The 21696-nt window shown below is 35.6% G+C and overlaps 1 long non-coding RNA gene across 3 annotated transcripts in view; it reads left to right on the top strand.

Annotated features, from left to right (window-relative positions):
• Nucleotides 1–4211: 4211 nt before the first annotated feature.
• LOC135221392 (uncharacterized) overlaps nucleotides 4212–21696 on the top strand; it is a 30513-nt gene continuing 13028 nt past the window's right edge. For 2 of the 3 annotated variants that reach the window (XR_010315918.1, XR_010315917.1), the window contains exons 1-2: nucleotides 4212–4431; nucleotides 20025–20219. This is a non-coding gene — a long non-coding RNA (uncharacterized LOC135221392). The remainder of the gene's footprint in view (nucleotides 4432–20024; nucleotides 20220–21696) is intronic. The other variant, XR_010315919.1, reaches the window with a different exon arrangement.

Below are 21696 nucleotides of genomic sequence, written 5' to 3'. Positions count from 1 at the left end.
GATCACTCATGCAAACAAACTTTGGTATTTTGTCAGGAGCAACATAGCATTCAACCAAACGGAAAACCTTTGCTACCGCCTGAGTCCACGCTAATGAAATGTAAATTCAGACGCCCTGAAATAACTCATCTCTTCTCTGCAACAGGACACCCACGGATCAAAAGGGGATGACATCCGATTGATTGCTCAGTAAACTCTGAGTTTGTTTTGCGTGCTCAGCTGATTCTTGCCGGGAAATATTGTGTTCAGGATCTTCAAGTGGATCGTAATTTAATAGACGAATGAATCTAAAGGCGAGGATCCTAGAACCGACCTTCCAAAACTACCCAACAAGGCGTGATCCGACCTCCAGCTCACTTGGAGCGCATGTCAAATAGAGTGTTGTTTCACCAACGAAAATTTAAATAAATTCTATTATATTTTATTATTAATAATGTTCTGTACTGTGTAAGATGCACATTACTTATTTTATACATTTTCATTCAAATTAATAAAACATAAATATCGTATCCTTAAATTCCTATATCTTTAACTCAACGCGAAACACCTTTTTCAGACCTTTTTAGCCTTTTCTTTAGGCCTTTACTAAACCCCAACAGCGAGAAAGCGAAAACGGCGTTTCGAAAACATGCTTTATAAAACTAAAGCCTCATCCCGGTAGTGTCTGGATTCACGGGCATTAAAGAGTAAGAAATACAATAAGAAAATATTCGATTCTGGTCTTCCATCCTTATAAACAGAGGAAGACATGTGCTATACCCAAACAACCTCTCTAATCTCGACAAATAGTCTCCCAGCATACCCCGGGAATATTCGATGCCATTCATCTCAGATATCAAGAATCCTTATAGTTATGTGAATATGTGGAGATAGATCCGTTCCAGCCCCATCACTTATCCCAGTTAATGGAGAAGTATTTAGGCCTGAGTAGGTGGGATCAAGCAGAGGTTTATGGGGTTATGGTACAGAAGTGACGAAGGAAATGGATGTGGAGAGGTGAGAGAGAGAGAGAGAGAGAGAGAGAGAGAGAGAGAGAGAGAGAGAGAGAGGAGAAAAATTCTTCGAAGGTGCCTGTCGTGCTATCAGCTTTGAGGCAGACCGACTGTTTATTATATGAGAACCACTCCCGTATAGTAGGTTTTGGAAGAAATGAATGCCTCGTCGTTCCTCTGGATACAACAGTAATCATTATTACTCTTGACTGATTATGAAAAGATTAGCCTTGTACTACTGTTGCTCAGTATTTATAGATCATGCCATTAATAGTACTGCCATTGCTTGTTAAGAAGTTCAGAAACTGTTAATCGCAGATCTGATGCAGGGTTATATTTTAAAGAATATAAAGCCTATATATTTATACATATACATACGTATATAATGAAATAATTTATACTGGCAACAATGCTTCATGAATAATACCCGCTACCCATCAGATCCAATATGTAATAATAATTGGAAATAGAATTTATAATAAGAAGCTTTCATTTGTTAATGTTTCCTAAATATACCAGAGTAATTCTGAGCGCAGATGAAATTTTTTAGAGCGTTTTCAATTTTTACTAAAGTTTAGGTTCCAAAACAGAACATGTGTTAATTAGCAAAGATTTGTAATGTAATTTATTTAATTTAGGTTTACAACAGCCGTGTTAAACAAACATTTAGAAGGCAAATAAAGACACATTGCTATGTACTACATTCATTCTCTTTTATTGACATACTTTTTGACTGAAATTGAAAATATATAAACCACACAACTTCTTTTTCTAGATGAAAAGTATCAGGACAGAAATGGAATGCAATTTATGAAGGCTCTCCCAACAGCATTTCATAAGTCAGAGAATCCAGGTTTTTCCAAGGAATCTGAAAAAAGGATGTTATGTATCAAATTCTATCTTCTATTTAAGCCAGTATTCATTATAAACCGTACGTTTTCATGATTACCTATTTTGTTAAAGTTAAGTAGCAACAAAAAACCCAGAAATGGTATAAAGGAAGGTCCTTTAAATGGATAAAATTCAGATTTTGTTGGAGTTTTGAATGCCGGGAAATAGCTAGAAAGTAATTGGTCACTACAGTGACGACATATGGAGAATAATTGTATTTGAAAGAGATTTTCTCTTTTGATGTTTGCAATATTAATCATACAAGTTTTCTTTTGAAATACAAACAAACTAGACGTCAAAAAGTATGTCATAAATTGTAGCAATTGAAGAAAAAGATTTCCTAGATTATGGTAAATGGCAATATTTCAAAACGTCACACCATTTTGTAGTAAATATCGATAACCACCAATCATCAATGAGCTTGATGACATCATTAGAAGCCAATGACAGTTCTGGGTCCTTCCCGCCAAAAGTATCACCTGGAGTATAACAACTAGGTTTATGGGTTGCTGTTCAAATTCCCTGTCCAAAATCTTAGAAATTCTAACTTATTTTTTTAATTAACGAAAATTTTTCATTTATACTGTTAAAAAGTATTTTTCACAAATTGTGTAAATTATATATCCAAAATAATAAATAATGGACAATTTATGCTGCCAATAATGCGTGCTTCCCAACAAATCCAATGTATAATAATAGTTTTAAATAAAGTTTATAACAAAAACGTTAGCTTTCATTTGTTTTAGCTTTCTAAATATATCAGAGTAATTCTGACGGCCGATGAAATAGAAGATTATATATATATATATATATATATATATATATATATATATATATATATATATATATATATATATATATATATGTGTGTGTGTGTGTGTGTATATATATATATATATATATATATATATATATATATATATATATATATATATATATATATATATATAATATATGTATATATGTGCGTGTGTGTGTGTGTGTATATATATAATATATATATATATATATATATAATATATATATATATATATATATATATATATATATATATATATATATATATATGCTAAACTTCAGGTTCCAAGCAAGAACAAATGTTTTCTTGCAAAGTATTTGTAATTCGTTTAATTTAGGATTGTCACAGCCTTTATAAGCTTTCTAGACACATATTAACTAACCAGTTAGAAGGCAAAAAAAAAAAAAGAAGCAAATCACAATGTACTTTTATTGTTTTTTATTTAGAGGGTTATACTCTGGTTTACTGAAAGTAAAAAAATACGTAAACCACACAACTCATTTTACTGTATGAAATGTATAATGTAAAAAAGGACAGAAATGGAAAAAAAAAACCGCAATCGTATTCATGTATTTTATGATGGCTTTTCCAGCTGTATTACATAAATAAGACAATCCCGCTTTCCTGACAGATATCGTGGCGGGAAAATCTCTGAAATTTCATTGGCTGCTGATGTGTCCGCCTACCCAACGATGGCTATGGCTTCGTCATCATTCTTTTAAAATTTTATGCAATATGAACCTCATTTAAGTGGAAAGACTATATAAACATAAACATTTCCAAAATATTAGATATATCAGTACGACGAAAATAACTTTTCTTGTAATTGAACCCACGTAAATAGGTTTTTACTTCTTTACCAAAAGTATCGAACGCTTGGGGTTACCATGGTAACACAATTTGAACAAACAAACCATTTCCAAGGAATCTGAAAAAAGGACGTTATATACCAAATTCTATCTTCTATTTAACCCACTACACTTTATAAACTTTACGTTTTCATGATTACCTATTTTGTTAAAATTAAGAAGCATAAAAGAAGCCAATAAGGGTATTAAGGAAGGTCTGTTTTGAATGCCGGGAAATGGCTAGACTGTAAAAAGGCATTATGTCAAAAAAAAAGTAATAGGTCACCTACAAGGACGACATATGGCGAATAATTGTCGTTTTATGAGAGATTTTCGCTTATCATGTCTACAAATGTAACCATACAAGTGCTGGTTTGAAGAACAAACAATCTAGATGTAGACGTCTAAAGGTATGTCATAATGGTAAATTCAAGAAAAGGTTTCCTAAATTATGGTAGATGGCAATATTACAAAACGTCACATCACTTTGTAGTAAATATTGATAACCGCCAATCAGCAGTGAGCTTGATGACATCATCAGAAGCCATTGGCAATGCTGGGTCCTTCCCGCCAAATGCCAGCTGGAGAGTAACAACCAGATTCAGTGGTGTGGCAACATTGTAACCTACTATTCTTAGTAAGCCCCGTGACAGTGTCGAAGTTGGAACGAAGAGTCCCTGGCCATCATTTATCCGTTTATGCCCCTGTTAATACCACCACACAAGAAGCTACCACCGATGATCACACGAGTCTTACGTGAACCGGGTGTGTTTTGGGGGTCATTACCGTCCTGCCAAAAATGGCCAGGGGGATCTGATGCTATGGGAGAGACACGGCAACAAGTACAGGTGCATCACTAAGTTCTTGTCTGGTTCGCAATTTCACCGGTTCATGTTTCAGAGTAAGCGTTTGAGGATACATTACTTTATCAAAAATGACCATGACTTCAATTATTCAAAAAGAATTTATGAAGGCTATTATTAATTAACGTGGGAGTTTTATTTATGTATGTATGTATTTGCTAACAGACCTTTATTCATAGACTTCATTGAGGTTTCAGTCACCTATATTATAATACTCAGGAACTGTTTATAAATGCAGAATGAGTTAAAAAAATTGGTAGATCTAGGTAATAACTCCACGGCAGGTATTTCTTTGGAAATAACAGTCTTCTATAGTATCTGGGTTGCTTAATAAGATTTTACTGTTATTTTTAGGGGTCAACGGTAATTAACCCCCAGGGGCCAGTACCTAACGCGACGGAATACATTTAACGCCCTAATCCCTATACTGCGTTTACTTTTCTAAGATCGCTAGGTTGGGGCCAGGTAGAAAAGGCAGAGTTGTCATGTCTACGGGTATGTAAGTCCCATTAAATGCTTCCCGCAGATATAATCCTTCTTAGGAGGATTCGCTTTAGACCTTGGGAGTCGAGGGAAAGGGTTTGCTTCTTCCCTGTTAACTTTTTTTTTTCCATTTCCCGATTCTACTTAGCTATTCCTTCTTTCTCTTTCTATAATTATAGATGCGCTGAGTGGCCTGTTAGCTCCGGTGTTTGGACTTTAAACATAAATTCATAAGTCAATCGATCTATTACGCCCTTGGAAAAGACAACCACGCATTCCTTCTCTGCATAACATTTTTATCAAAATCATCCAAGTCAGTCACAGGATTCACTTTCTCTTTTCTTTTTTGAAACACTGGAGATTCCACTATATTTCCCGCCTCTCTTGCTTCTTAAGTCTACGAATAGTCATTTCTAACACTTTTGTTGCTTCAGATGTTCTTTGGATAGCTTTCGAAACATCAGTTACAGGACCTTCAAGATGTTTTTATAAAATGAAGTATTTCAGGAAATTATAGACTATTTCTTTGGCCTCAGGTGGTGGTTGAAGACGTTTACGGGAGTCATTGGGCTGGGCTGTCCATAGTTTTCACAGTGGGTGATCGAGTGCGAGTATCCTTTAATGATATTGACCATGACCTTTTAAATCCCCTTAAAACCCATAGGTCCCCTGAACTCAGATGTGGCATCGCCGGGGAAAAAATATGCCATATCTTCATTTTCAATAGTGAAACTGAGGTTTTCACGAAGAATATACGAAATATATATTCAAAATATCTGATGCAAGCAAAGAATCACATTTTAAGAAATAAAAACTATTTCAATAGACTCCATGAAGCTAATATGATTACCATAACGTGAAAATTGGCAACGTATGATTTCTGTACAGGCCTCACCCTAGCGATCTTAGAAAAGTAAACGCACTATAGTGGCTGTCGTACTCACGGGAACTTTTCTTGCAGTCCGAGTCCGTGCGGAGTTATTGCCTAGAATAAAAAAAATAAAAAATTCAAAGGCAAAATTGAATTGTAAGAAAGCCATTTTCCTTTTGGAACACGAAGTGTGCTACAGAGAAAAATCTCCGTAGTAAAGTCAGAAATAATTCGTCAAGCAGACGAATTATTTCTGTCGAACAACAATTTTTATTTGAGGTTGCTAACCGAATACACACACACACACACACACACACACACACACACACACACACACACATATATATATATATTATATAATATATATATATATATATATATATTCTCTCTCTCTTTCTTTCTTTTTTTTTTTTTTTGGGGGGGGGGGGGCGGGGGGGGGAGAGGTTTGGCGAGCGGAAGTGGGAGCAGATATTCTCTTTCACAATTTTTGCTGTAGGCGATTGCTTTTGTGGCATTGACTCCTTTGCTACTGACTTTTTCCCATTTTCTCACCCTTACTTTCTTCAAAATTTTGGATACAGACACACCGTCGGGTGTGGTTTCCATTTATTTCACTTGCCACGGTCCGTTTTGCCTGTGTCGCAGGTTTTGTCAAGCAAGAACTAAGGTACAATCACCTCCGCCATTCAATTTATAAGTACAAGATGGAAGTAGTTTGGGTTTGGGTGTTGCTATTACTTTTATCTACCATGTTTACTTTACTAGGAATGATAATTACATAAACATGATGTTACATAGTGCAACTACATTATTGCATTAGTTTGACATTCTACTTCTAGTTCTCTTATTGTTAAATAAATTATTCATCTGTGTGGCAGGGTTTGTTTTGGTGGCGACCTTTGCCCTGTCTCCTGTCCTTGGGGCGGTGTAAGGGCGGGGCCCTATCTCATTCTATCTGAACGTTTAACAGCTTCTGTTATTGTTATGTCCCAATATGTATTGCATTTGTATTTTTATTCTAGTGTTGTCTATCAATTCTTGTAACGATGGTTTCTTGTCGTGTTTCTGTGTCGTGTTGGAAAATGGCTCCCATGTTTCTGCGCGCCATTATCGAAGGGTAGTTGATGTCCTATATATATGAATTTTAAATTCCTATCCCTGTGAGTTAGGACGACTTAGGGCTTAAAACCGACTTTTACCAAGATTATATATTATTATCTAAATATTTTTTTTAAATCCTGTCTTTGGAAAAAAACATCACCCCCAGCCTAAAAATTAATTTTACTTATCATATGAACTTTAAATTCCTATCATGGAAGAAAGACCTTCTCTGGTCCTGAAAATGGAATGAGGAATATGAATTTTTCATATTATTTGGGACAATGACATCTCACTGTCTAAAAATGGGTTTTTAGAGATCTTTGAATTTTAGAATTCCTTTCTTTAGGGGAAAGGAAAATTCCTGGACATATGAATTCCAAATTTCCTATTTTGCTGAACAAAAAAAGCCTCTTATCTCCTAAAAATCATTTTTACGAGGAATATGAATTTGTAATATAATGTTAAAAAGTTAATTTTTAGTAATAAAGAATGATGCTAACCTTCAAGGATTGGTCAATAGCCATCGTTTTGCTAAAGCTTCCTAATCTCTTTTCGCTAAAGCTCCTCCTCTCTCCTCTCTTCTCTCCTTCGATCTTCCTATTCTGCGTCTCTCTCTCTCTCTCTCATAAATCTACGATGTATCGCATTGCGTAAGTTCCATTCCATAAGCAAACTATCCAAGATTACTATTTGCTGTAGCATTAAAGTCACCAAACCTTCTGTTTCCGTAGGTTGTTGGGTTGCTCAGATATGAATAGATTTTTTTATGTCAAGAAACAACCAAAAGTGCCTTGCACACCTCTCTCTCTCTCTCTCTCTCTCTCTCTCTCTCTCTCTCTCTCTCTCTCTCTCTCTCATCATCTTATATATATTTTACGTATATATATATAAAAGTGAATGTTTGTTTGTTTATCCGCTATAGAAATCTGGACCGTTTGACAGACCCAGACAAAATTTGGCACGTAGCCCTTATGTGACCCTAGAAAAATTTATAAATCAAAAACAACCCCCTGCCCCGTGACAGACATCAAACACAGACAAATTGAATGCGATTTTTGTGTCTTCTAATTCCTTCAGGTTTTCCTTCAATTGCCTTTTGAGTTAATGGTAATTTTTTGCTTGATCGCTCCAGGTTTTCGTTCAGGCGCTGTCAGACGTATGATTAATCTGCAACAATAAATCTTCTGTATACATCAATTTTTTATCAGAATTTACCTGAATTTTATTCATGTTTTATGATAATTATTAATATAACTTATCATTTAATATGATAAAATCAGCATTGAAATCATATAACGATAATTTTTATAAGTAGATGTCCACTTTCTGCAGCCCAGAACTACTTCATCAGCACATTCATAGTAACTGCAGGCTAAGCCTGCTGTGCAAGGTGTGCGGTATTTTATTTTACTTTCTTTTAATTCAACTGCGAATTTCCTCGTTAATTCGTTCGTTTCTTCTTCGTTTTTACCTTCGGAATTAGCTATAGCGACTGCCTCGTGACGTTACGGTGACGTAGGGAGAACTACTAAATGGCCACTATTTCACTCGAAATGACAATTTTTTCTCTCGATATTTAATTGGTGAAACAACAATACAATTACATTTTTAAGCACACCATTCAAAAGATAAGTTTCAAACTTTTGAATGGTGTGCTTTAAGATGTAACTGTATTGTTGTTTCACCAATTAAATATCGAGTGAAAGAAGTTTTTTTTTTTTTCTTTAAGTTTTTATTCAATAAATTATTTAAAAACCATTACAATAAATCCAGAACTACATATATTTCCATCTAAAATACATTGCATTTAATGTTACAAAAATTCTTTGTGAAATATTTTAACAATTTCTCTTTCAAAATGGCCTTGATATCTCTCTGGTTTTTTATAATCGAAGCTTTTGTATTCTATTTATAATCAAACGTTCAGGCACATTCTTGTCTTTGAACAACCATATATTTACAATATAACTTGACAAAATTAAAGTTGCAGTGTTCCTTTGTTTGCCTCGATGACTCTGGGAAATCAAAATACATAATTCTAATGAAATTGCAGTGAATAAAATTACAAAATAGCTTCAAAAACTCCTTTTAACCATATTATTACATTTGCAATTCTCTTGCAGAAATATACCATATGAATATTTGATTCCTCAGCATCACAAAACTGGCAATGAGAATCTTGAATTATTTTCATTTCTTTTAACCTTTTTTTATTGGGTAATATTTCGTGAATATATTTATATATTATTTCCCTATCAGCAGCAGAAAGTAATTTCATGTTGATGTTTTCCAAATCAGAGGCCAATTATAAAGGGGGTATCTACTCTCAACAGTTGGCTGTACCTTTGGCAATAAGTTCACATATATAGTTCTCGATTTAAGAAAAGGAAAATTCTGAAATGTTTTACATTTCCTAACTGTTTACTAAGACCTCAGAATACATAGGTGCCATTACACATGAATTGTCTCTTTGTGTTGAATTTCCGGTAAACAAGCCCTTCATATGTGAATTGTTATAATAATTTGACATAAATTGTATTTCTCCTAACAGTGTAACTTTAAGAAAGAGGCAGCTAGAATACTTTGTGTCTTCCATAAAAGACTTAAACATTCCTATCCCTCCTTCAATCTTTGACTTTGTTAAAGTGTCTCTTTTAATGAATTCACATTTTTTCCCCCAAATGTAAAAGAAAAATTTCTTTACTTATTAGTTTTGCATATTTGACAGGCAAAGGGTAAATATGGGAAACATACCATGTCTTTGAAAAAAATCAAGGTATTGACAATAACAGCTTTTTGATGAAATGTAAGTCTTCTGTTGTGAAAGCTCGCCAAAGTATTCTTAATTTTACATAATATATTTGTCCACGAAGAATTAACAGCCATTTCGTAATTATCAGAAAATAGAATTCCCAAAGTTGTAAAAGAACCTGTATATCCTTGAAGCCATGATAAGGCCAAACAGACCTATCACCCCATGGGCCAATAACCAAATATTTTCGTCTTATTTTTATTTAGCATGCAACCCGTGGCTGCTTCCAAACAAATTTAGACACTAATGTGCTAATCTCCAAAATTCCCTTGTCACTGGCAACGAAAATATTTTGTATCATCGGCAAACCCAAGAATTTTAAGGTGGTATCATTTGGTAAGGGCAAGTGTTCAATACAACTATTTCTTTTTATAGCCATAAGATACAGACGGTTCCTGGGACAAAACAGCATAAAGGAGCATAGAAAAGGGCAGCCTTGTCGGACTCCCCTCTCCACACTAAAGTATTTACCAATGTTACCATTAACAATGCAACAACTTCCAATATTCGTGTACAATATCTTAATGCATGGAAATCAGTTCCATCACAAAAACCTAGTCTTTCAAGAATCCGAAGTACAAAATTAATATCAACACGGTCAAATGCTTTCGACAATCAAGATTTAAAATAGCACCTTGAACTCTTTTCTTACTACAATAATACACAATATCTCTAATTAAAGTATTACATGTATTTATGGATCTTCCAGGCACACAAAATTGTTCGGGACTGATAAGGTTAAAGATAACTGTTTGCATTCTTTTCGCCATTATCTTAGCAAGTATCTTATAGTCACAGCACAACAATGAAATTGGTCTCCAATTAGTCAAAGCACTCTCATCGGTGCCTTTCGATATGAGAGTGACCAATGCAATACTCTGACTCTTGGAGAGAGTTTTCATCTACAATATTTTTCAAGCAATAGCTTTAGTTCATCCTTAATATCTTCCCAGAATACCTTATAAAATTCTATTGGGATGCCATCTATACCAGGACATTTATTGTTAGCAATGGAACGAACTAACATCACGTATCTCTCTGAGAGATATATTCTTATGAAAAATAAAAATCATTATCAGAATCAGTCAATTTTTTCTCTACAAACTGCATAAAGAAGTTTTTGCATAGGTACATCACAAATGTTTTTCCGGTAAAGTTTTTGGTAATACCTGAACACATAGTGTTCATGGCCTGCTATTTGTGAGAAACAGTACCTTCATCAAGATTCGGAATTATGTTTCGTTCTGCGACTATTTCTGTCACGACCTTTTTACTATTTATTGCTCTTTGCTGTCGGCCAAGAAGGTAAGAGGAGGCTTTTGTTTTTCCCTTCAATCCTGTCTTGAATTCTCGATCGTACTTTAACCCCTTCTAAAATCTGAGATTTTAGATGTTTATTCTGTCTTGAGAATAGTAATATCTGCATAATCTGAGTTTCCTGACACATTAAGTTTCATGTATTGTTTCCTTAGTTTTGCTTCAAATAATTGATGACCCCCAAACTTCTGCCTGCTAATCCTTTTACCTTCTCTGACGAAAAATTGTTTTATTTCTGGTTTCACCAAATCATTCCACCAATTACTGATATGATAGAAAAATTCCTTTTACGTGTTTTCAAGAATGTCCACAACCTCCTAAACTTTTCTTTAATTTCCTCTGTATTTTAAGTAAACTAGTAATTAAGTGTTTCCAAAATGAGTTTCCAATACTAATGTTTGGATTAATCTTAATTTGCAAATGACAGCGGAATGATCAGAAAATGACACAGGTAGCATTTCGCTTGAAATTACATTGTCTTTGAGCGTTTGGCAGTACAATCTATCAATGCGCGAACCGTAGTTTTGCGTCATAAGTTTTTGGTGCGTACCCATAAATATACTGGGGAGGGGTTCCCTGTTATGCAAAAACCATACATCATTAAACCTAAGGGTCCTAATTAATCTGAGCAGTGATTTCGACACGTTTGATTCACTATTATTAGAATTGTCTCTAGGACTCAAAACACAGTTCCAGTCACCTCCCATAATAGTATGGCTATTATCATACCGTAAGTAGTAGGGCAATTCCTTGTCAAAAAGCTCTTCCCGTTCCCTTGCATGATTATGACCTGAAGGAGCATAAATGTTAACAATACGAATCTTACTACCATTCACCTCACCATGTACAGAACATATTCTAGAATCTCCACTTCTTTCAACATGCTTAATTACAAAATCTAAAGTTTTCTTGATGAGAATACAGGTTCCACCTTTACGACAAATGGCTGATTGAAATTACATTATACCTGTATGACAAAAACTCTATATCTTTAATATCCTTAACATTGTGTTCTTGGACTAAAAGAATGTCTATTTTGTTAAAGGTGTTAAAATGAGTGTAGCATCTCTTGTTTCATTCTATCATTAATACCGTTTAATATTAAGGGTTTGGGGGCTATCCTAATGAATGTTAGTTATTATGAGATTTTCTTTTACTCTTTTTTGTTGCATTTTTACGTTGCTTTCGCTTTTTGTTTACTTTCATGTTTTCTACAATGCTTGAATTACAGTCCGACTCATCGGTCACTGTTGTTTCATTATCATTATTACATTTTTGACTGCTGGTATTTCATTTTCTATTTGAGCAACAAAACTTTCTTGTTCTGACATCGCTGTCATTAGCACCTTTATAATAATTGGAACTATTAAAGGGTGGTAACATTAAATCGCCTGTTGGATTTTGTATATCATCTTGACTTCATGGAGGGGGATGATTGAGGCTAAATAAATCTTGACTCATAGGATGCGCTGTGTCGGTGTTACTTCTGTCTTCGTCAACGTTGCCTTCAAAATGTCTTGATTCTTCCATGACGTCACAAGATCTCATATCATTCTCACTAGGTGAAGCTTCGATTCGACAAGGATTACTGTCGGGCGAACAAACGTTCGCCTCCTCGGATATTGTTCCGTAGGTTGCAACAAGAGTACTGCATCAGTCTCAGTAGTTCGTTGTACGATGAAGCAACTTGCATTCAATACGTCTGTCCCACCATTAAGCTCTAAGGTCCCATTTATAGGGGCCAAACTGTTTTCTTCAGATACAGTTGGAGGAATGTCAATGTCATCTCGCAGGTCAATCAAATGGCAAGTCTCCATCAGCGTTTCGGATTCCGTTTGCAAGTCTGGTTGGCCGTTGGATGCTGGGTTACTTCCGACTTCGACAGGACGGTCAATTATAGAAGTGTTTTGGGGCATCCCTTCACAAGTTCGAACGTCTACTGGGTTCCTGGCGGCTTACTGGCATTTCATTTTTTTCCTTTATTTTCTTGATTGCCAGATAAATGAGGAAGTCTACTTCACTAATGATATTTAGTCTTTGTGTAATTCCAACTTCACATTCATTAGCAAAATGGCTGGTTTGCCCACAAAGTCTACAAGTTTTAGTCTGCCCTTTATAGTATATATAGATATAAACCTTGGCACATTCAACCATATAAGAAGGAAGGAATCTGTCGATTAATATCCATAGAAACTGTTCTGACACATTATCAATACCTTTGTATCTTCCCAGACTTCGAGTGTTCTTCTTCACATAACTCACTGTTCCGTATCTGGAAAGAATGTCATTCAGCATAAAGTCAGTCATTTCAAAAGGCACATTTCGCACTGTTACATACGACCTGTAAGTTGACAAATCCTCAACTCGGATTTTTAGGTCGTCTCTTACACTGATTTCTTTGCCACCGAAATCTTCACAAATGTTTTCATATTTCTCTCTTGAGCTTAATTTAACAATTAATCTAGTTTTCCCCAAATCTGCAATGCCCTCAATTTCATCGTCCTGTATACGTAAAGTATCATCAAGAATTAAGGGAATGTCGTCTTCATAAATTGCACCCCCTAAGTATCTAATACCTATGGTATTAATTCTTTTCAACCTTGGCGCATTCATTCTGGAGACAGAAAACGGAAGTCACTGCGTCTGGTTTTCGCAGGGCACAAAAGACTGTGCGTCGTCGCCAACTTTACTACTCGCTAAAGTTGGCTATAGAGACGCCTCGAGCATAGCCGAGGGCATATGGTTTTACCCGGCCAGGAAACCGGGGCAATGAGTCTGCTGTTTTGCACCTAAATAAATGCTAAGTTCACATTCCTACTTTACTTAAAGGAGGGGCAAAATAGTCACTGCATGTTCACACACCTGCGGTACATTTAAAACGCCTTCAGTGCCTTAGAAGTCGTATAAAAAACTCCTGTTTCCTTGACAGAAACCACCACACGACCTGGCCCTCTGCCGAGCGATCGTCCAATCCATACGAGTAAGTGTATTATCTACATCATTACTCTACAAAGTTTTCAAAGAATATCTTTTAGTTAAAGAAGTGGTAATTTCTAGTGAAATGTTCGGCCATTCCCCCCCCGGTAGTTTACCCGAGTTTTTATTATAAAGTTGATATAATGAGGTCTGAAATTAACTATCGGGTAGTGTGGCAACACCACCATCATGCACAGTAACTTCAACATGACACAACCACCTCTCTCTCTCTCTCTCTCTCTCTCTCTCTCTCTCTCTCTCTCTCTCAAGATATCACTGAAACAATCTGAAGCGAAATTTATCAATGAGGTTTTTAACTAATGCAAGAAAATTCATGCATGCAATCTCTCTCTCTCTCTCTCTCTCTCTCTCTCTCTCTCTCTCTCTCTCTCTCTCATAAATTCCCTTTATGAATGGCTTTAAATAATAAGTCATACTAGAAATAAACCTGATACTATATGCCACTGCAAGTCTCTCTCTCTCTCTAATTCACTTTCACCATTTCAATCAGATAAGTACCCGGATATATGTATACTACATGTATATATCATGTTTATGTAATGTAGTGAAATCAAGATAGAATTATTAATCACATGAAAGAAAAGTATTTTCAGTGATAGTAGCCCTACTTTACACAACAAAACAATTCAAAAAGGAAGCAGGACAATTTTTTCTGAGTTCTTCTAAGTTCTCTATTTATCTATCTATCTATCTATCTATCTGTACACAAACACACACACATACACACACACACACACACACACACACACACACACACATATATATATATATATATATCTTATATATATATTATATATATATATATATATATATATATAGTATATATATATATATAGATATATATATATATATATATATATATATATATATATATATATATATATATATATACACACACACACACACACACACACACACACACACACATATATATATATATATATATATATATATATATATATATTATATATATATATATATATATATATATATATATATAACCTAGCCACCTGGGGGGGCAACCAAGTCCTTATGGGTGCCGGTCCCAAGCCCGGATAAATAGGGAGGGTTGGTGCCAGGAAGGGCATCCGGCTGTAAAAATCTGTGCCAAAACCAAAATGGAATGAGCCGAAATATGGAAAGAGGTAATGCTAGGGCGTACTCCGTAAACGACGCACAGAGACATCGCCCTAACTCGTGGTAAGGCGAGGGCTACTGCATCAGGAGCGGGTGGGCAGCTAAAGAAGCGAGGCTCATATTGGGTTCAGAGTATGTCAGCTAAATGTTGGGTCCATGACTGGGAGAGGTAGAGAATTGGCTGACTTGATGAGAGAAAAGAAAGTAGATGTTGTGTGTGTGCAAGAAACGCGGTGGAAAGGAAATAAAGCTAAAGAGTTGGGAGATGGATATAACCTTATATTATAGTGGAGCAAATAAACAAGGTAGAAATGGAGTTTGGCATAGTATTGTCTAGTGAACTAAAGAAACTCGGTAATAGAAGTGCATAGAAAGAATGACCGTATCATCAGTTATTGAGGATATGTTATGGAGGAGAGATTATGAATATTATAAGCGCAATATGCCACCACAAGTTGGTTGCACAGAAGAAGAGAAGGGAAATTTCTGGAGAGACATGGATGGAATAATGCAAGAACTGGAAGAGCATGAGAGGGTGATAGTTGGGGCAGATTTGAATGGCCATGTCGGAAGTGAAAATGAGGCGACTGGGCGGGTGCATGGGGGCCATGGAATTGGGGAGAGAAACCCAGAAGGAGAGAGTGTAGTGGACTTTGCTGTGTCATTCGACATGGCAATAGTAAAACACATTCTTTGAGAAGAAAAGGGAACACTAATAACATATAGGAGTGGGGGAAGATTCTCCCAGATAGACTATTTCTTGTATAAAAGGATAAATCTGGTGGAGGTCAAGAACGCAAAGTTATTCCAGGCGACCATGTAGCCCCCCAACACAGGCTGCTATGTATGGACTTGAAGTTGAAAAGGGAAAGAAAAACCAAAGCTAAAGGGATAAGGAAAATTAAATGGTACGAATTACAGAAGGAAGGGGATAAGAAAAGAGAGTTTAAGAGGAGGGTTTTGGAGGATATTGATATAGGGATTGAAGATGTTCAAGAATGGTGGGCACGAAATGCAGCAGTAATAAGAAGGCATGGAAAGGAGCTGCTAGGAGAGACATCTGGTTATCATATGGGAAGAAAAGGAGAGTTGGTGTGGGATGAAGACATTGAAAAAGTAGTAAAAGTAATAAGAAGGAGGCAAAGAAAAGATGGAAGAGTCACAGTCAGTGGAAGACAGAAATAGGTACAGAGAGAAAAACAAGGTGGTGAAAAAGGTTGGTAGCCCAAGCTAAAGCAAAGTCGTATGATGATGTGTATAATGAGCTGGGGAAAGGAAGGATTAAAGAAGATGATCAAGCTATCAAAGGCTAGAAATAAGAGCACCAAAGATATAACACATATCAAACAAATAAAGGATCAAGAGGGTGTAGTGCTTAGAAAGGAGGAAGACATTGTGAAGAGATGGAAAGAATATTTCGAACAGTTGTTAAGTGAAGAAAATAATAGACTAATAAGAGAGGATGGCAAGGTGGAACATTGGCATGGTAATGAGGTTTCTTTTCTAAGGCAAGAGGTAACTAAATGCACTGAAGAAGATGAAGAATTGGGAAGGCAACCGGACTAGACATGATCCCGGTGGAGGCATGGAAAGTATTAGGAGATGAAGGAGTGGATATACTGTACGATCTTATGATAAAGATCCTTGAACAGGAAAAGATACCAAATGAGTGGCGTGGGAGTATATTGATCCCAATTTTTAAAGGGAAAGGCGATCTCCAAGAGTGTGGTAATTATAGGGGCATTAAATTGATGTCCCACACTTTGAAGATACTGGAAAGGATGATAGATGCTAGACTGAGAGAAGAAGTACAGATAGGTAAAGAGCAGATGGGATTTATGAAGGGAAGGGGAACCATCAGATGGTATATTTTGTCTGAGGCAAATAATGGAGAAATTCGGGGAAAGACAAAGGGACCTACATATGGTATTCATTGACCGTTGAAAAGGCTTATGACCGAGTCCTGAGACAAGAGGTATGGAGGAGCCTGAGGGAGAAGATGGTGCCAGAGAAGTATGTGCGATTGATACAAGAGATGTACCGGAATGTATTTACCAGAGTGAGGAGCATTGTTGGGGAGACAGAGGGTTTTGAGGTGAGAGTAGGATTACACCAGGGGTCGGCTCTGAGCCCATTTATCTTTAACCAGGTGATGATGTTATAATAGAGGAAGTAAGGGAGACAGTACCATGGAACATATTGTATGCGGATGATATTGTTCTGTGTGCAGAGAGCACGGGTAAGGATCTGGAAGTGAAATTGGAAAGATAGAGACAAGTACTGGAGGACAGAGGAATGAGAATAAGTAGATCCAAGACAGAATAATATGTGTACCACCACTGAGGGGGATGATAGAGAAAGTATTCAGCTTGGTCCGGAGACAAATGGAGAAGTTTGATAAGTTTTAAGTATTTGGGATCTTTTGTTAACGCTGGAGGAAGTATGGAAGAAGAAGTAAAACATCGGTACAGGCAGGCTGGAACAACTGAGAGTCGGCCATCGGGAGTTCTTCGTGACAAAAGAGTGCCGCTTAGGTTAAAAGGAAAATTTCACAAGACGGTGGTAAGAACAGCAATGTTGTATGGTACGGAAACAGCAAGCATGAGAAAAGCAGAGCAGAAGAAGATGGATGTGGCAGAGAAATGAGAATGCTTAGGTGGATGTCTGGGTAACAAGAGTGGATAGGATCAGAAATGACTACATAAGGGGGTCAACTAAGGTGGTGGAAGTATCAAAGAAAGTGCAGGAGGGGAGGCTGAGATGGTATGGACACCTGTTTGAGGAGAGATGAGGACCACGCTGGGAGACATACTATGGGGGTGGAGGTGCAAGGAAGAAGAAAAGAGGGAGACCAAGAAAGAGATGGAAGGACTGTGTGAGAGGAGACTTAAATGAGAAGGGAATTGATGAGGCAGAAGCACAAGATAGAAATAGAATTGTGGAAACGGCTCATCCGAAACGGCGACCCCATATAAAAATGGAACAAGCTGGGAAGAAGAAGAAGAAGAAGAAGAAGATATATATATATATATATATATATATATATATATATATATATATATATATATATATATATATATATATATATATATACACACACACACACACAACACACACACACACACATATATATATATACTATATTATATATATATAAATATATATATATATATATATATATATATATATATAACATATATATATATATATATTATATATTATATATATATATTTTATATATTATATAATATAATATCTATATATACAAGTGAAGTTTGTAATTTCTTTGCTATAGAAAGCCGAACCGCTCAACAGACCCCGACAAATTTGGCACTCGGCCCCTTTGTGACCCCTGGAAGGTTATAACTCAAAATTAAACCGCTTCCCCAGCCCCCCACCACCCCCGTGTCAGACATCAAACAGACAAATTGAATAAATTTTCTTTTTCACCAATTACGTCAGGTTTTCCTTGAAGGGCTTTGTGGGTTAATTGTCAATTTTCGCCTGACCATTTTCGGGACTCATAATTATCAATTGGAACATTAAAGCCTTGAGAAAACAAATTTGTACAATAAATTTCTTTCCTTGTTTAACTATATTAGGCGTTAATTATAATGTAAATATTTCTTATTAGTTATAAATATTATTGATTAATGTCATGGAGTGTTATAAAGGGGATGATATAAGGATTCGGTTTTGCTAAATAGATATTTGTAAGTATTACTAGAACCAATGTTGCCACGCGTAGGGGATTCCCTTCTGTAGAAGAAATCTGGTGTCCGTAGGGGTAGGGGAAACCTGCGGATGATATGACCTTTGTTTAGACGGATATAGGGGAATTTCACTTATTTCTCTTATAGTATGTTTTTACTTCAATATTCTAGATAAAAACAAAATGAATGCATAACTATGATAATATTAAAAACCCAGTATTTCCTCATTTTAAGGACCATCGTGTTTCAGGTTCAGACTTGTGATTTTCAAATCTCAGTTTAGCTTCAGTCTAGCCAGTTTCCGATGAGGACTGTGAGAGAAGCTTAAGTATTATTCACATAGACGTTGTATTGGGATATTTTGTAATTACAGCTATAGTAACTGATAAAGGTCACGGTGCCCAAGGATATAAGAAGGACTGGGAAGAGGGGAGCTGAAGTTTAGGAAAGGTTTCATTGCAGAATATGTGCTAAAGAATTTGTTTCAGGATAATCGGAACCCATCGGTCAAACGAAATCGGACTCCCATATGCGTTCTGCAAAAGAAGTGACTGCAAATCTGTTAAAGTGACTATTTATTGAAGTAAAGGATGACTGCGGGATCAAAGCAGAATTAAATACTGCTGCAATAGTAGTTAGAAGAAAAAACTTTCGTTTAATTGTCCTGCAATGTCAAGGTTCTTTGAAAAATATGCAGACAGTGAGATTAATTAAATTCTCAGTGATTGAAGAATTTTTTTTTTATAATGCTACATCAATACTTTTTTGTAATAATCTATAAGTGTATTAACATTTTTCTTAGTAACGTATTTTCATAGGTTACTAGAGTACCGTCCCTGTGTCCTTTCTCATTGATTAAAAGCATTACTGTTTTGCAGAAAAACAATATAACCTGTTTACATGCATTGTAAATTCAATATATGTGTATAATTGTTCTTGAATCTAAATTTTCCTCTTTAAAGTATACAAAGCTCTGTGACTACTTCTTAGAAGTGAATCAATTTTTTTCGTAGTGAGATAATTTACTATTCATTTTTCTTTCCTTTCCTATAAATGCAAATGATTTATTTTTAAATACATTTTCTTTACCGGAGTTATTTTTTTTTTACCCGAGATGTAGAATGGTTACTTACACTGTAAATTTAAACTAAAATTGAATACTTCATTTTCACTTGACCTATTATTATATTTGGTGCGTAGGGGAATGTAGGGGAAAATGTAAGGGAAAACGGTTTTAGTGACGTGGCAACAAAGACTGGAAGTCTGGAACGCCCACAACAGAACTGCAGAGTCTCGCAAAGTCAGGCTGCACTCCTCCACCAAACCCTGTAATCTTATCTACTAAAATTTATAACATCAGCGTCACGATAATTTCGGAGAACTCCTAAAATAAGGGTAAGATAAAGTATCTATGCACGCAGCCCCTGTATATGATTTTCGGTAATTATTTTCATTATTCATGATTTTACTTTTAAATGGAAAAGTTTATGGGTATTATTACAGTTTCAACCATTATGGGAAATCTATTATATTAATATTTTTCCCGAGAAAAGCACGTGATAACAAAACACTTCTTCTCAATACATTACTGTCGCTAATGCATACTTACAGAGAGAAAAAAAAAGTTTTTACCTCGAATTTTTCCTAAGTCGGGAGAGGTGTTTCCTCTACGGTAATGTTTACTTTTAATGAGCCCTGCTGCCCTCTAACTTACTTTCTTACGCAAACAAAAGCAGTTCCAGTTACTCATTATTGGCCAAAGACAATACACGAAAGATGGGAAGCTCAAGCCACAGCCGCATCGGCCGCATACAATTTAGTTCCTGGCATGAAATGAAGATGGCGGTAGCATTTCACCTGCCTACATCGTCTGTTTGTTTACTTTTTCACAAAGCGGGCATTCAATTTCAATCATGAGTGGGCGTAGCCATCATCACCCGTGTGTGGTTTGCAATAGGACGAAAATGATTTTCCCCATCTGATTTTTCATGCTTTTCCTCAGAATAAAGAAAGGTAATAAAATCATTACATCTGTTACAAAGTACATGATGACTTTTAGAGAAAATGAAGAAATAAAATAGACCAAAGCAAAATTGAATGTCGGTGCAGTGTTATTCCGAAATAAATATTGGAAAATATTTATAATACGGTGGACGCCTCTAAGCGGAAAGAAAATATATTTACATGTGATTTTCGACTAGAAAAAAATATTTGCCATTTGAAACCCCAACAACCAACCTAACCTTCCTGGTAATGTACATCAGTAGCCTAATCATGTCAACAGTAAACCTAACCATATCAGCGGTACCATAACCATGCCAACAGTTACCTAACCATGTCAACAGTAATTTGCAATGGAAATGAAGCTATCTGGCAAAACATAATCAAAATCAACTAGAAAAACTATATTTTTTCTTGTCATTGTTGTCAATTGTATTTCAAATAAATACCTTAAAGTTATATTTGCATATCTTGAAAATCTCTAGAAATATGAAATAAACATACCAATTCCTATCACTGTCATACAATTCGTGAATATTGGGTCTCCATGCCTTTTTCCAGATAGGCTTCTCACAGCAACTTTGATATACTGTATATATACTGTAGTTATGTTATATTCTCAGCAGCTACCATTGGGTTGTAGTTATAAATGTTTACCTTAATTTTTCATTAATAAGCAACTATTTAGCGAACCAAAGTTGTTCCCCATCAGGAAGGATGTATCTTGTGGGAGCATTCATATGGGAGAGCATAAGTAGGATTAGTTAAGTTAGAGTGACTACTTTAATTTCAAGTTCACTAACCTTTTAATCTATGATTGAATTTTCCTATATGTATGGATACAAAGCATTTCAAAATAAAAGAAAATTAC

Source organism: Macrobrachium nipponense, chromosome 2, assembly GCF_015104395.2.
Source record: "Macrobrachium nipponense isolate FS-2020 chromosome 2, ASM1510439v2, whole genome shotgun sequence".
Lineage (NCBI taxonomy): Eukaryota > Metazoa > Arthropoda > Malacostraca > Decapoda > Palaemonidae > Macrobrachium > Macrobrachium nipponense.
Note: the sequence above shows the minus strand (reverse complement) of the source record. Positions and strands in the feature narration are given on the sequence as shown.